General features: G+C 45.0%; 1 protein-coding gene across 8 annotated transcripts in view; it reads right to left on the bottom strand.

Annotated features, from left to right (window-relative positions):
• The window catches only part of MAJIN (membrane anchored junction protein), an 801,090-nt gene that overhangs the window by 521,834 nt on the left and 266,560 nt on the right, over positions 1–12,696 (bottom strand). The gene's annotated exons all lie outside the window — the stretch shown is intronic.

Genomic DNA, 12,696 nt, shown 5'->3' with positions numbered 1-12,696 from the left:
GCGATTCTTTATTAGCGATTTGGTATTTCTGAGGTCAGCTTTGGTGTTCGTTACTTCTGATTTGCGATTCGGTAATTTACCGAGGGGATATTTTTAGCGATTCTTTATTTTTTCCCGATTTGGGGTTGATGCATTGCATTTTCTGGTTTTGCGTTTGGTTTCGGCCTGTTTTACCGATTCGGTATTTTAGCGGGAGGTATTTTGCTTGATGCATCTGCCAGTATATTCTTTGTACCAAAGATAACTGGACTTCTATTAGGGACATGGCAGTAACAGAAAGAGTGGAAAGCGACCATGATCCGCTAGTACTATCCTTTCAGTTGACTAAATGTGACCCCCCCCCCCCCCGAAGTTTGCATAGAAGGGACTGAAACTCTTCTTTGTAATGATACTAGAAGAGTAAAATGGGCAAGTTGCCTCCTGAAAGAGGATCATTTAGTTGCGATGAGGGAGCTGGCAGTAGAGGCGACAATGGATCTTCAGAAATGTATTACACAGGAGGATATGGTTGCCAAGGTTATTGCTATCCATACAAACCTTTTTAACCAACTTAGGGTCTTTTTTATTACAAAGGTTTCTAATCAGCTAAAGCGTCCTATAACTAGGGTGGAAACTTAGTATGGTAAAACGTGCAGGGATGCGTATAAAGCCTTGGCAAAGGCCATAAGATCTAAAAATAGGGACAGTATTAAAAATGCACGGACGGTGTACAAAAAAGTGCAAGAGGATGCTAAACGGTCCTGGGATGAAGAGCACTGGAGGGAGCTGTATTATGCTAGCAGAGAAAGGAATATGAGCACTTTTTGAGATCTGGTAAAATGGGGCAATGGGCACCCTAGGGGACAACCTACCAACTATGTTCCCCCTGATCTTTGGGTGTCGTATTTTAAGACCCAGTTTGCGCTACCGGTTCCCGATATTGAGTCTGACCAAGACCCATTGGTCATCCCTAAAGATATTTCACCGCTATACTTCAGTAAAGAAGAGGTCGAAAGATCACTGAATACCATCCCAAAGGGTAGAGCGCCCTGGTTGGATCAGGTACTAGCCGATTTGTTTTTACATGATAAGGGGGTGTGGGTGCTATACATACAGTCCCTAGCCAATGCCATTGCCAATGGTTCACCCGTACCCGATACCTGGAAGGGCGCGGAGATAATTCCGGTCTTTAAGAAGGCGGATCGCTCTGATCCAGGAAATTATAGGCAGATTAGCTTAATAGATTGCATCCAGAAGGTAATAGCTAGACTTCGTTGGGGACAGCATGGGAATGTTACAGACAGGTTTCCTATCTCTCGGGGGGTACGCCAAGGTTGCGTATTAGCACCAACTCTCGTTTCACTGTACATCAACAGGGTGATTCAGTACTTTGAGAACCATCCCACCGATTCCCCCAAGTTGGATAGTAAACTAATCCCTCTGCTAATGTTTGCAGATGATACCTTGTTAATCTCAAAAACACAGCAAAGCCTTCAGAAAGCCATAGAGCGTTTTGAGGTATTCTGCAAGGATTATGGTCTTTCCATCAATGTGAGTAAAACCAAGTTTATGGTGCTTCATAAGCACAAGCTTGTAAGAGGGAGGGTGGTTATGAATGGTGCTCTGTTAGAGCAGACTCAAGTCTTCTCATACCTTGGTATTACTCTGGGCTCAAAATTGGATTGGAAACCCCACATCAACCAGCGAGTTACCAAACATGCACAACTCACAGGAGCTCTAATAAAGGAGCTTCACTCCTCATCATCCCAACCTATTGCTCAGCGCTGAAAATGTATGGTTCCAAGATTAGCGCGTCAGTTCTTTATGGGGCAGAGTTGTGGGGGTTTAGTAATCTATCATCACTAACCAGTGCCCAAAATAAGTTCTTGAGGGGTATAACTGGTCTTCCATCTTCAACGCCATTATTGCCCCTTTATTATGATTTGGGATGCCAACGCCTCGAGGATATAGCTCGCTAAAGACCAGTTGCTTACAGGAGGAGACTGTGGGTAACTCCAGAGCTCTCCCAGTATGCCCGGGCATTCCTCGAAGTTAGAGATGCTGATAGTACCCACAAAATCCCCTGGATGAGTGAGGTTAGGGCAGCTTACACTGCTATAGGCTTGAGATCTTTGTGGGAAAACCCTACTGCTAATTGTTTCCCGCTGAGAAAGGTACTCAAAGAGTTGCATTGGACAATGGTTACTACAAGAATGTTTAGTAATTGTATAGGCCCTTCACTCTCAAGAGACTTCATGGAGCTCAAACATGAAGCTGCCTACGAAGGATACTGGGATTTTATTATGCTTCCAGGAGACAGGAAACGGTACCACCAATTTAGGGTGGGAACGCTTCCTGTAAATTGCTTTGTTGCAAAATGGCATGCTGATAACAACCCAAGTTGTCTGTTCTGTTCAACTCAGCGGGAAAGTATTGCACACATTCTGTTTATTTGCCCAGAGTACAAGTTTCCCAGGCACACATGGATAAAGCCTATCTGTCTCCAGATGGGCATTACCACTGGTTCCGAGGCCCTCAGGATACTAAAAACTGATTGTTCTGAACCTGTGGCCATTGCTGTCGCCAAATTTTTACATTGGATGTGGGTTATTCGTGCACGCAAATTAAGCCCACACTAAGTTTGGAGTTTTAACATAACATCAATAATTGTAATAGTTATAACCTATTCTGTGATGCAAAATGTATTTTGATTTTGGATTCTTTTTAACGTTTTTAATAGCAATGGTATTATGGATGTTTTTAAGCTAAATTATTTTGTAATGGACGGAATGACTCCTAGTTTTACAATGTATTGATATGATATAATGGAATGTTTATCCCCTTTTAATATATTTGTCTTTTAACATGTATATGTCGAAATAAAGACTCTAAGAATGAGTTTTTGGAGAAATTAATATTCAAGCAAGGGGAAGTCCCTAACGGCTTAAGAGTCTGGTTTTCCAAGAAATCGATGTGACGTAGATGAATGGATGGAAGAAGCCATGTCTGTATTAGGGTAGCATGGACTATGCCTAAATAAGGACTGGATTTCTATGCCTATATAAGGGAAATGCGAATTGTACCTATATAAGGGCATGAATCTGGAAATTCATTCGGATTCTAAAATCGAACACAACACCCACTCCACTTTCTTATGTACGACGTTACTAAATTCTAAACATGATTATCATATCTAAAACATATCTACACATGAAGTGTGAAAACCCACCCGAATGACATAAAAATGCATTGGTATTGGTTGTACACATAAAAGAAGCATTGGTACTGTATGCATTTAAAGCAATGTTTCATTCTAAGCATATATTCACATTTGAATAATGCTAAATGAATGAATCATGAAAATATACATATATGAAATGGCTCATAAATACAGAAGAAAAAAGGCCGATACCATTTCATGTCAGGTTTACATAAAACTGTTTGTATGTGGACATGAGTCAAATATTGTCTATGTAAGTTTTCAAAGAAATCTTGTTCTCTATGAATAGTTCTACTTTAAGCAGATTACTTGTGCCAAAAATGAAAAATACAAATTTGGGGGGAAAAAAATGAATCATAGGAAAAAGAGTTCAAAAGTTAGAACTTTGTTTTGAAAAATGAAGGTCAAATTCAAAGTCTCTCAGAACACTGTGTGCCAAAATCAAAAGTCAGTGTTAGGGGGCTTGGAGAAAACATAAAATCTTCTATATCTGTTGACAAAAAGTCATCTACCATTGTAGGTGAAAGTTGGATTACCTCGTTTAGAAGATTAACCGCACATAGATGTGAAGCATCGCTGTCAGCATTGGTCGCATTAGCAATGTTCGTACAGGATGGTACCTGCGCACCTGTTTCCTCTCGTACATCAGCAGTTGCAATTTGCATCTGTGAGAGCTCAATGAATGCTGTCATCAGAATTGGTAGCCTCTGAGGACAACACAGAGCATGGGCCGTTACCGGTTCAAGCAAAGTATCAACATCCGTTGGCATGACTGATGGGAGTGTGAGACGTGTCTAACACGCATTATTCTCCGCATAGCAGGCAGCGTAGAACAGGAATCTTGCAAAATTGGTCTGAATGACAGAAACCATGTGGTATCTAATTCTCATAGATAGGTAGTCCCAAAATTTAGACGATGCGCTCACGACACTTCATCGCCAGTAGAGTTGTCTCAATGGAGAACTGGGTGTCGCTGGTGAATTGGCTTGCCATATCGCAACAGTAGGAGCAAAAAATAGTATCCCTGCAACGAGTCCCAAAAGGAGGGGCAATCCGCCAAACACAGAGTACACAAAGTTTGGAAATATTTCTAGGACTGCTTGAAAAGGTGCTAACAGTCCAGAAAATACGGTCTTAAATACATGTACAATACCGCTCGTATCAGACATGTTTAAGATAGGACTTAACATTTCTGAGAAATGTATAGGGAAGTTTGTAGTTAAGAGGGCATGTATCTCGGCAGAAGTCCTTGCGACTTGTAGATCATAGGTTTCTTTGGCCGAGGTCAGTGGCACAGTTTTTTGCAAAAGAATGGCTTTCATTCTGCTTAAAGTATCAATTCGTATGACTCGTGTGGGGAGGTAAACAGCCTCGACTGCAGTGGGACGTGTTAACTAGACCTTATGTCCAAGGTGGCTTTGGGATACCAGACATAGAGCTGTACTATATGGCGGCACAGGCGCACTTTGTGTGGTTTTGGGTCCATCAACCTCGTTATATGCCACTGGTCGCGGCGGAGCACTGGCTGGCTCACCCTGTCCCACTAGAGGGGGCAATGTATACGAAGATTGGACAACATGAGCGAAACTCGAACGCGCTGTCTGGTACAATTAGAGCTTGGCACAAGATAACTGAGATGTTAGAATTGCAGCTGGCGTACACGCCGTTGATGCCGCTCACCTATCACCCGGATATACCGCTATTGCAGGAGGGTGTATTTCGTAAATTTAGGGAGAAGTTCGGCCTGGCCACATGGGGTGATATGTATCATGAAAACAAGTTCCGTGAGCTGGCACATATGTGTCCTGCGGAGCAGCAGACGCCGCTGGACGTCTTCCTATACATTAGACTTCGACAGGGTGTAAAATCAATTCCTCCGACATTTCCTAACGAGCCAATGAAACTTGCACCGTTACATACTATTCTAGAACGGCCCAGGCCCATGCGATTAGTCTCCCTAATATATAAAATGGTGCATGCCCAAAAGGACAGACAGACAGCTTTGGCAAGGGTGAAATGGGACTTGGAACTGGGACGACCACTGACGGATACACAGTGGGAGACCTGCTGCCTGCACACTGAGAGGGTGTCCGCAAACAGCAGACTCCGTATCATACACTATAAGTTTCTCCATAGGCTCTACTATACACCAGACAAAATGCACAGATTCAACTTGAGGGACAATGATAGATGTGAAAGATGCCGCACCCCTGGGGCAGACTTTATGCACTTGGCTTGGGACTGCCCTGACATTCGTGACTATTGGGAGAAGGTATTTGAGGCGTTGCAGCAAATGACAGGCAAGACACTTACACCATGCCCCTTGTTAGCGCTTTTGGGGATTATAACGAAAGTGAAACCAGAGCACAGGAGGTTTGTGGCAATGTCACTTCTTATGGCCAGGCGCAGGGTTGCCTGTAGATGGTGGAGAGGTAGAGCACCTAAATTCAAGACATGGTTGAATGATCTAATTACTTGTCAAGAAAGACTTGCTACATATACTGAATTATTACCTGTATCCTCCAGGCCAGATGATATTTGGCCCCCCCTTACATGCTATCTCCTCACTAGGACGACATTTGATAGAGGGGATGAGGCCTAGGGCAGCTGGAGCAGGCAAGAGTCTGGCGCATTGCTGTGCCTGGACTACTGTATGATTTAGGCATTGAGCATATCTGATGGTGAAGGGAGTGTAGCCCGCCCAACACTATCCCATTGATGTAATGTTGAAGATATATACTGTATGTACCAAGCTCCTTTGTTACACTTTATTGTTGAAATGGACAAATGGAATACTATGATATCGTAATGCATACTGGAAGTAGAAGACGCACGTTGAAATATTTGTAAACTCACAATAAACAGAATGTTAAAAAAAGTATCAATTCGTATAGAAGAGATGTTCAGTGAAGGCCATAAAGGCGACTTCCTGTCTGTCTTGGTTATTGGAAACAATACTTGCATACAGCAAGTGACCATGGCTGACACGGTTACTAGATATGGTGTACTTGGCAACATGCCACAGAAACTGTGATCGTTCGACATGAGGTAACTTCCATTTGAAAGTTGTCTAAAAATTGGATCAATCACCTCAGCTGGTCAACCTTGCAGATGGCAGGATAAATTGTTAGAGGAACCATCGCAGGCCCCGTGCAAGTTTATACCCTGACAAAGGAGAGAACCGCTTAGTGCGTTTTCACAGTTTTCCTGCTAAGAAACACTTCATGTCCCCCACTCCAACATCTGTGTGTGTACGGTAATTGTATACAAAAAGAGGGAGAGGAGATCTTTATGGATTTAGAGGGCAAAATTACCACTCGGGACAAGTGGAATGTCCAAGCCGCAGTGTTAGCCCTCAGATGATATCTGATACCAAAGAAAGGGCTGGGCTGTTCCTGGGGTATAGGTGCAGGTCACTGGGATGTGGATATGTAACGGTGGTTAAATGGTAACCTACCAGTGGGTATCCATTTTGTTGGATATGTTGGCCTCACACACCCTTGCAGGTGTCATGCTTCATCATAGGCAATGCTCCTCGTTGGGTGGGCGGTGCAATACCCAACAGGCAACACCTCAAAGAGGGGCTCTTTGGCGGAGATCTTTCTATCCAACTGCCCATGGGTGAAGTGTGGGTGAGGGGCCAGAGTAGTAGTAGACGGAATGTGAAATTTAAAATAACGCAGGGGCACCAGAAGGAACTTTATTCGGGTGGTCCCATGCGTCAACTAAAAACAATAGTTAGTCTGGGAGGTCTGGAAAGTAATGTTTTCCGCACTCAAGACTATACTAACAAGTGAAGGTAGTGGTCGACATGTTTCTCGCTCAGGGTGTATTCACCCGCGATTCATCAGGACCTATCAAAAGTACTCGCAGTCTACATTATTGCTGATCTATCTAGGTATCAGTGCTTATATTAAAGATTTGGAAATGAAGTACCTGCATATACATTGTTCCATGCCTGGTTTTGGAAACAAAAGGGAGAAGAATGGGGATTACATATCTGAAGCAGGTACGGTACAGGGATCCGCATTCGTTGTGACCTGGTGCACACAGTGGCATGCTCGTGTTGGTGACTACTAGCACATAGTGGAAGGTAAAATCACACAAGTGAAACATCTCCAGGTGGAGCAGTAGTGAGTGACATGCTCAAATGGAGAAGTTTGAATGAAGACATTTCTAGTGACATTAAAAACAAAAGGAGCAGCAGCGTTTAAAAACAAAAGGAGCAGCAGTGTTTATCTAAATGGGTCATAATGACCCCACTCACCTAGAGGTCAATTTTTAAATGTAACAGCAGTGCCTGGCGGGATGGGCATCGGTGAGCCAAGCCTCTGTAGCTAAGGCTAGAATGGAAACAAGGGAGGAATGGGGACAACATGCATATTGATCTCAAACCACAGTGTATCACTCTCAATAAATCATCTATTTTTGATGTACCTTGTCGTAAAGGTATGTAATACAAATGTTGCCAGTGAGGGTCTGATACGTATGCTTCTATCCCTTTATATATTATTCATAGTTAGCCAGTCCGGAATTCGGTTAAAACCGAATCTGCCCGAAAATACACTACCGGTGTGAAAATCAGCTGATAAGGTTTAACCCGAGTGTCACCGATTTTCGTTGTTATGGCACCACTTGGCCACTTGATGGAGCCAAAGCATTCGAAGAAAAGCTCCAATTTAGGCCGAGAACAAAGCAGTTTGGCATGTGTGTCACCCCCATTAAATTCGGGGAGACACATTGGTTGGCAAGGTTGGTGGGTGGTTGGTGGGTGGGGCCAGGTTCTATTGAAAATGCTGTCCGCACTTTGTCTGGCCCCACACACCGAAGCACACCGCAGCACATTCCAGTCCCGCACGACGACAAGAAGACGACCAGAGGACGACCGCCAGTACTGCAAGTGCTCTAAGGCCCAGCTGGTAAGTGAAAGTGTGTGTTTTGTCGCACTTTCAAATTGCTACAGAATCGTCAGCTTTGATGACCCCTGTACCTTACAAGCAGGGGCAGAATAGCGGAGGGAGGACAGGGTTGGCCTTTTGTTAAAATGTGCCTCGGTGTAAATTACAGCGCCTCAGCCGCCTCTGCAGGCTCACCTCCTCATTTTTAATGACCCGTGCTGAGCATAACAACCCACGCGCCGATGCAGCAGTCACCAGTGCCACACCAGCGAGTGTTTGTTGCAGGGACTTGGCATGTGTAGAGGGCTAGAGGCGTCATTGTTATTTTTATTTCTTTGTGCATTTGCACTGTTCGTTTTCAGAAGCTGCTGCTTTGCCTCTGCACCAAGTATAATATTATTTGTGTATGTCATGAAATGATGATCTGAGATTTCACAAAGTAAGGCCTTTCTACTATATCGCAAAAAGGGCACAGCCTAACTGGCTTCACCGCTGCTTTTTGTTCCTGACCTCATTTGCCCTAAAATGGCTGAGTGGGAATATTTCCACTGGTGGAAGATGTCCATTTAAGGTAACCGCAGAGGTACTCTGGTCCCACTGCTTCTTGGGGGTGCCTGGGTGTCCATCGTGACCACCCGCATAAACTGGTGTTGTCATGGAGGTGCACCGGTGTCCATCACCTACAATTAGGCCACTGTTTTGCAAGACTAAATGTGTACGGTGCATGCTTTCACCGCAACATCGCCATAATTGACGTTCTCTGCTTCTGCTTAGGATTAGCATTTTTCTGTGCATCCCACACCTACATTTGTGCCTCTATGTGCAGTTTTACAGGCAGCATGTGAGAGTTTGCTGACATGCGGGGACACAAAACGCAGAGGTATCAGAGCGCTTTACATGAGCACCAGAGTGCAGGGGGCGAAGGCAGACACGAGAATGGGGAGCCGAGGTGTGAAAGGCCAAAGGGCCAGAGAAACACCAGGCCCCCTGCCGGACTCACGTGGGGGGGAGAGGAGCTAATGTGTTTTGGCGTCTGTTTAACTGCAGCCGCACCCGAGTACTTCACGGGTCATAGCATTAATGTTCAGTGAGCCGACCAGTACTATGTTTGTAGGGCAAAGAGGTTTAAGTCTTGCTTTGGGACCACTACTAATGCATGGACATTTGGGACTTATCTCAAACACTCTGCAGGATATTGCATTTCCCATTTTAGTGAAATTCAAGGGGAAATCGTCGACTAGTTAGTATTCCTTCTCATTTTGCCAGTAAGTATGACCTTATGTTTGCTCTGATGCTCTATTGCGCTGCTTCGCAATGAAACTGTGAGCGACTCCACACACTTTCTAAGTGCGCTTTTTCTTGGGTACCTTTTGCAGGACTGAAGTAGACTTTTTACAAGCATTATGAAACGGGTCCACAGAGAGGTGGTGCAGGGGCATTGCTGTACAGGTCAGCATGCACTGTTATTATATCCTGCATTGTCCTATCGACCAGCCCTACTTTACCTTCTTTCCTACAGTTAAGAAGCACTTGAAGGCACTGTTCGTTTTCAGAAGCTGCTGCTTTGCCTCTGCACCAAGTATATTATTATTTGTGTATGTCATGAAATGATGATCTGAGATTTCACAAAGTAAGGCCTTTCTACTATATCGCAAAAAGGGCACAGCCTAACTGGCTTCACCGCTGGTTTTTGTTCCTGACCTCATTTGCCCTAAAATGGCTGAGTGGGAATATTTCCACTGGTGGAAGATGTCCATTTAAGGTAACCGCAGAGGTACTCTGGTCCCACTGCTTCTTGGGGGTGCCTGGGTGTCCATCGTGACCACCCGCATAAAGTGGTGTTGTCATGGCGGTGCACCGGTGTCCATCACCTACAATTAGGCCACTGTTTTGCAAGACTAAATGTGTATGGTGCATGCTTTCACCGCAACATCGCCATAATTGACGTTCTCTGCTTCTGCTTAGGATTAGCATTTTTCTGTGCATCCCACACCTACATTTGTGCCTCTATGTGCAGTTTTACAGGCAGCATGTGAGAGTTTGCTGACATGCGGGGACACAAAACGCAGAGGTATCAGAGCGCTTTACATGAGCGCCAGAGTGCAGGGGGCGAAGGCAGAAACGAGAATGGGGAGCCGAGGTGTGAAAGGCCAAAGGGCCAGAGAAACACCAGGCCCCCTGCCGGACTCACGTGGGGGGGAGAGGAGCTAATGTGTTTTGGCGTCTGTTTAACTGCAGCCGCACCCGAGTACTTCACGGGTCATAGCATTAATGTTCAGTGAGCCGACCAGTACTATGTTTGTAGGGCAAAGAGGTTTAAGTCTTGCTTTGGGACCACTACTAATGCATGGACATTTGGGACTTATCTCAAACACTCTGCAGGATATTGCATTTCCCATTTTAGTGAAATTCAAGGGGAAATCGTCGACTAGTTAGTATTCCTTCTCATTTTGCCAGTAAGTATGACCTTATGTTTGCTCTGATGCTCTATTGCCCTGCTTCGCAATGAAACTGTGAGCGACTCCACACACTTTCTAAGTGCGCTTTTTCTTGGGTACCTTTTGCAGGACTGAAGTAGACTTTTTACAAGCATTATGAAACGGGTCCACAGAGAGGTGGTGCAGGGGCATTGCTGTACAGGTCAGCATGCACTGTTATTATATCCTGCATTGTCCTATCGACCAGCCCTACTTTACCTTCTTTCCTACAGTTAAGAAGCACTTGAAGGTACTGTTCGTTTTCAGAAGCTGCTGCTTTGCCTCTGCACCAAGTATATTATTATTTGTGTATGTCATGAAATGATGATCTGAGATTTCACAAAGTAAGGCCTTTCTACTATATCGCAAAAAGGGCACAGCCTAACTGGCTTCACCGCTGGTTTTTGTTCCTGACCTCATTTGCCCTAAAATGGCTGAGTGGGAATATTTCCACTGGTGGAAGATGTCCATTTAAGGTAACCGCAGAGGTACTCTGGTCCCACTGCTTCTTGGGGGTGCCTGGGTGTCCATCGTGACCACCCGCATAAAGTGGTGTTGTCATGGAGGTGCACCGGTGTCCATCACCTACAATTAGGCCACTGTTTTGCAAGACTAAATGTGTACGGTGCATGCTTTCACCGCAACATCGCCATAATTGACGTTCTCTGCTTCTGCTTAGGATTAGCATTTTTCTGTGCATCCCACACCTACATTTGTGCCTCTATGTGCAGTTTTACAGGCAGCATGTGAGAGTTTGCTGACATGCGGGGACACAAAACGCAGAGGTATCAGAGCGCTTTACATGAGCGCCAGAGTGCAGGGGGCGAAGGCAGACACGAGAATGGGGAGCCGAGGTGTGAAAGGCCAAAGGGCCAGAGAAACACCAGGCCCCCTGCCGGACTCACGTGGGGGGGAGAGGAGCTAATGTGTTTTGGCGTCTGTTTAACTGCAGCCGCACCCGAGTACTTCACGGGTCTGTACAAGACCATTTTACTTGTTGAGGCTTTCTTGTTTTTCACCCCTTCTTAGAATGGGGAGCTTAGCGCCATCAGACAGTCAATTTTGCACAGTTAAAATGTGCTTTGGTGTAAATGAATGTCGCGAGGCCAACAGATGCAGCGACTGCACGCATGTCCTTGCTGAAGCCCCAAAGTGTCCCCACTCGTTCATCGTCTTGGTGGTATTAATTAGCCGCTGGGACTCAGGGTTATTATTTTCAGATACGAAAGCTGGAATGTTGCAGGCGATATACACCTGTGTTCCCCTCATCTTGCCAGTGCAGGTCATTATTATTCGGTAGTGAGGGAGCGCTGAATTCGTGGCATTCCTTGTTAATAAAAAAAGAGGGGGAAAAGCAAACTCCCCTTGTAGAATGAAGATACGGGTGTAGTTACTAGCAGACTATTGCATCCACTGTATGAGGACTGTGTTTGACCCTATGGCTCAGGTAAATCCCGGCAGGTCCACCCATTCTAACATCCTTCTGAGGTCGATAAATGAGGACCACCATTAAGTTGGCCATCAATAGACTTTTGTGTTTCAGCCAGGGGACACCTTCGGGGGGGGGAAGCGTGCACAAATGCACATGATCGATCCCCTGCATGGTCTCCGTTCCCCCTTCTGTTTAAGGACTGGAACACATACAGAAAGAGCATCTGCCAGACACAGCGCTGCGATAGCAAAGTACGGTCTCAAGCGCTAGGTTAAACACATAGTAGCAAATGTCCAATTCCATTGAGTTTTACATTTTTAAAACGGACCTCCCCCAACTCATGAGAGTTGTGTACCTTCGTTGAAGCAGTGGTGGTGATTGTGTGCAGTGCGCTCTGACCAATCTATTCTGTATTGTTTGCCTTGTATTTCATATTTTGCTTATCCAACAAGAACATTTTACTTAACAAGGCTTTCTTGATTTCACCCCTTCTTAGAACCCCTGCATCTCCATTCTGCCAATTGCTGGAAGAATCCACCCCTCCACCCCGAAATTTGACTGTAGTTGCGCGTCTGGGAGCTATGTAAGTATATTTACACCACTGGTCGTTATTACTGTTGAACTGTATTTGAATGTTTCATACTGGACACATATGGATTCAACATTCCCCTTTCATTAAGCTGAACATTC

This window comes from Lissotriton helveticus, chromosome 9, assembly GCF_964261635.1.
Source record: "Lissotriton helveticus chromosome 9, aLisHel1.1, whole genome shotgun sequence".
NCBI lineage: Eukaryota > Metazoa > Chordata > Amphibia > Caudata > Salamandridae > Lissotriton > Lissotriton helveticus.
This window is presented reverse-complemented; position numbering and strand designations above follow the sequence as displayed.